Here is a 5,196-nt window from a genome sequence, read left to right on the forward strand (position 1 = left end):
ATCAAGGCATCCCGCTGACTGCAAGCTCAAAATAAACAGTTCAGGCAAAAGTTAGGGATATCAGAAAGATGAAAAAAGAAGTCAATAAATTCCTAAACAACACAATGTTGTGACTACCAAAAGGAAGAAATGACTGCCATCTCAAAAGTTCTCCTTGCTGGCGAACCATCAACATTATCAAAGGCGCAAATCGAGAAATCTCTTGGAACCTGAATGCATAAGTTGAATTAACTGAGCCTAGGATCGAAGAACATCACGAAGAGGGGTGGGTATAAATAAAATTTGAGCCTTTATCCTTTGTTTCTTAAACCGTGAACCAAGCCACGTCACAACCTTTGAAAGTCCTAATTGAAGCATGGTTAGTTCGAAAGCATACTGTCACCAAAAAGGTATCCTGACTCCTTAAGGTTTACCAAAAATGCTGAGTTGATATTTCTTTTTTACAAACATCACATTGCTACAAATACCATGTTTTTACAAATACCACGCTTTTACATCTCCTGTTTTAATGTTTTTTAAAAAAAAACTCAAGACAGACGTATGCATTGCATCTCATGAATTCATTATTAAACATATTCTGCTACATAATTTAGAATGTTAGCAACAGAAAAAATTTCCACAGGGTACAACTAATGACTGAAAGTTATCCCGACAGACAAAATTACTCCAAGAAGCCATGTCTCTTACGTATACAAAGGGCGTGGCACGTTTTTCCCGATCAATCTGGGGCAATCAAGTCAAGATTCCGAGAATCTCTCAAGGATGCCAAAACTATTAGGGGCATCATCCTAAGTTTATGATTACTAGGGGCATGTCGCCCATAGTGCACATCTCATAAAGTCCTCGCGAGGCGAATCTTTCCAAAGCTCTTGCTAGCTGGGGCAAGGTTATACAAGGCATGTTCAACGCTTCGATCAATATCCATTGGCATGTTCTAATCAACACAAATCCAGGAATGGTAGTTACTATAATACTAGGGGCAACTTTCAAGACACCCATGTCTCCCCACAGATCCGGGTTCATACGATCATATCCCCACAGAGCAATCCTCAAGAAGATATCTTCAAATGCTCTCGTCCTGACAAAGACATGGCTCCCCAACAGAGTTTACATCTTCAACACTACTGGTTCTCCAACACTTTGCTCTTCTCCAATATGGTTTATTAATATCTCTAATCCCCAATCAGGGAATATCAAGTTACTGATCATCCCCAAGCAGAAATCATAAATCCCCAGCTGAGCATCCTCAAGATAAGATCAAATATCAAAATTACAATGACATGGAGATCCACCTTCTCAATCAAGATGTATCAAATAGCATAAATCATAAACATATTCATACAATTGCATCCATGTTCATACATAATACATAATGCATCGCGACAAACGCGTACATAACATGCAAGGTTCTCATTTATTTTGAGAACCCCATCTCATTTCATTACATACATCATAAATATTGCATAAAAAACTGACAATATATGACAGGTACATTACAAAGATTCGAATCTTATCCCAAACAACGCCTAACGCACGGTTTTCCAGACATCTGAGGATGCAATTAAGAATAGTCTGACGCACGACATATTCTTTAACCTAACACACGGTTTTCCAGACATCTGAGGATGCAATTGAGAATAGTCTGACGCACGACATATTCTTTAACCTAACACACGGTTTTCCAGACATCTGAGGATGCAATTGAGAATAGTCTGACGCACGACATATTCTTCAACCTAACGCACGGTTTTCCAGACATCTGAGGATGCAATTGAGAATAGTCTGACGCACGACATATTCTTCAACCTAACGCACGGTTTTCCAGACATCTGAGGATGCAATTGAGAATAGTCTGACGCACGACATATTCTTCAACCTAACGCACGGTTTTCCAGACATCTGAGGATGCAATTGAGAATAGTCTAACGCACGATTTATTCTTCGACCTAACACACGGTTTTCCAGACATCTGAGGATGCAATTGAGAATAGTCTAACGGATGATCTATTCTTCCACCAAACGCACGATTTTCCAGACATCTGAGGATGCAAATTGGATCTGATCTTACATACGACATATCCTTCAGCCTAACGTACGGTTTTTCCAGACATCTGCTAATGCAAACTAGACCCAGTCTAACGTACGACTCAACCTAAGTCTATTCCTCAGAAACAGTCTAACGTACGACACATTCTGATTCTCAAGTATATCAAGTCTGATGGCATCTTAAAGCCCATCTCCATCATACACTTTCTCCAAGAACCTGGATGGCACCTTCAAGCCCATCTCCGACAAAGGTCCCTACTTCCGCAAGGGCAAATTTCTTGGTATTCTAGTGTCCAATCATCGTCCACCTTCAGATACCGACTGGCATACAAACCACTCTACATCTTCAGGTTTAAGATAATTGAACAGGGGCAGCTGTCATACCCCAAAATTTGCCCATACATCTTCTCCTATTCAAGTTCAAATCAAAACACAAAGCTCCTAGATACACTCTCTTATACAAGGCTCTAAAACTAGGGTTTGATTCATTCAAAAGAAAATCAGTGAATTAATGGCTCCAAGACATCTCATATGGCTCAATACATTTCACACTATCTCTATGACAAGTATCAAGGCTCAATTCAAAGGAATGGTCACTCAACTGTTCAGAAAATCAATAGTCGACTATCTTGACCTAAAAGTCAACTGTGGTCAAAACAAAGTCAGAACTCCTGATTTTTTGTCAAGATCCTCATATTAAAGTATCATTCACCATTTGATCAAGAATTGATCATGGTTCATCAAGGAAAGACCAAAACTCAACAAATCAAAAAGTTTCTAAATTAGGGTTTTGTACAGGAAAAGTCAACTGAACTTTGACCAGCCATAACTCTCACATGGAACATCAGAAATTTTCCATCCAAAGCTCATTTTGAAGGAAATTTGATTCTCTACAATTTTGTCTCTCACATGCCAAGTCTAAAAATGCTTTATTTGAGAGATATGGACTAAAACATTATTGGTCATTTTTAAAAGTCAACAAAAAGACACTTTTTTCAAAAGGACACACAAGGAGCATGGAAAATATTTTTGATATGAGACCAAAGGCACTGGTTAGAGGACTCTCTAAGGTTTCTAAAAAATCTTAGAACACCTCCATACCTCAAAAATTGAAGGAGATACGCCTTGTCAAAGTTGGACAAATTTGAGAAGGAAAATATGAAATAAAAGGCTTCAAATTGAGATTTTTTGCAAAGAAGCCCAACTTTCTATGGCCCAAACTTGATCTCCAAGATATCCATGGCCTCAAATCTGAATGCCACGAATTTTGAAATATTTATTTAATTTTATATGCATTTTTAATCATTTAAAAGTGATTTTAATTCATTAAAATTAAGTAAAAATCAAATATTCAATCAAAAATCCAATTCCAATCAAATCCAATTTATATTTAACTCAAAAAACCAATCAAATTTCGTGCATATTTTAGTTATGGAAAAATTGGATCAAAACTTGTCCATAATTAGAAAGATTTTTTCAATCAAATTTCTCCAATTTCAATCAAAGATTCACTAAGATTTTCTCTAGTTTTATCAACCCTAATCACACACCTATAAGTATACAACAAATTCATATGCAAGGGTGAGAGAATTCTGCCTCCAAGAAGCCAAACCCGAGTTTCAAAAGTGATAGAAAATCAAAATTCCAATTCCGAGTTGCAGCCCGATTCAAGCCAAAAGGAGCATTCGAATTGATCTCTTGGTGTTTTCTGGACGTGAGCATACTCATCCCAACACTCAGAAGTCACAGAATCATCCTCTATAAGCTCTGGTTTGCGCCTTTCTGAACTTACTCGATCACTTTATAACATGCATTATAAGCCAATTTTAATTGTATATCTGTGTTTATCGTGATGTAATTATTGTTTCTGGAGCTTTAATTTGAATTCTGGGCTTGATAGCCATGATTAGCCATAAATGGAGTTCTAGGGTTTCTGTTAGGGTTTTCTTGCACAGGTAAAATTGAACCAAACCATGGCCATAGGTGAATTTGTGAGGCCCAGACGAATTCTTTGGTGGCCTCGCGAAAAATTTCTATATTGGTTTGCTTGTATTCGTAAGCTGCAGGGTTATAGCAACGGAAGCGTCCGTTGGTAAAAGCTTGGACCAGGGCTAATACGACGGACGGAGGTTGAAGACGCCCGCGTGTCACCTCCTCGTTCGCTGGTTTGCGCGCGCGTGTGGATTTCAATTCCAGATGGATCCAGCGCATCAGGACGTACGCGTATACCATGTGCCTCCAGCATCTCCACCATCAGATCATGGCATCATCTCATCCAACGTGCAGGATACGCAAGTCCACCAAAGACCATCAGAGGCGCGCCACACACGATCATACGCTAAGTCCCTCAATTTTTTTTATATTTAATTATATAAACCCTTCTTTTTTATTATTTATATTTCTATGTGTATATATGTTTATTATTTGTTTTCTTTTTTTTTTACTTATAAAAAATATATTTATTTTATAAAAACTTTTATATAATAAATATTTATTTATTTATTTATTTAATTTAATTTACTCATTTTATTTAAATATTTGTGAATTTATATTTATTTATTAATACCTGACATTATATATTTATTATATTATATTATATCTATTTTATTTTATTTTATAATTTATTTATTTATTTATATAATTAATATTTATATTATTTTCTAACATATTTATTTAATTTATTTAAATTATATTTATTACTTCTGTTTATTCAAAAAATTCGTACTTACTTTGTTTTAATCCCCAAAAATTCATAAAAATCACTTTTACACTCGATTTAATTTTATTACCTCGATTTAATTAATTAGGTCGCAAGACCAATAATTAATTAAATCGTTTATATTTTCCTATTTAAATTCGTACCCTAATCAGGGTTTACGAAGACCATGCCCTACACTGAATACATTTCTTTTTTTCTGTGCCTTTCCAGGTTTGGCTTTACAAATACCTTCCGACTGCGCGCCACGTCAAAGAACGAAGCTAAGTTCTAATTTCTTCTTATTTAATATTTTTCGCCTATTATTTTGTTTTAATTAGGGTTTGATTGCCCCTGTCAATGAAATCCCTCTACACTCACTTCCTCTTATTTCTCTATTCAATTATCAGATGGTCAGAGTCAATGCTTCAAGCTACCTCCAATTCTCAACCTTC

The sequence above is a fragment of the Vicia villosa genome, unplaced genomic scaffold, assembly GCF_029867415.1.
Source record: "Vicia villosa cultivar HV-30 ecotype Madison, WI unplaced genomic scaffold, Vvil1.0 ctg.000951F_1_1, whole genome shotgun sequence".
NCBI classification, from domain to species: Eukaryota; Viridiplantae; Streptophyta; class Magnoliopsida; order Fabales; family Fabaceae; genus Vicia; species Vicia villosa.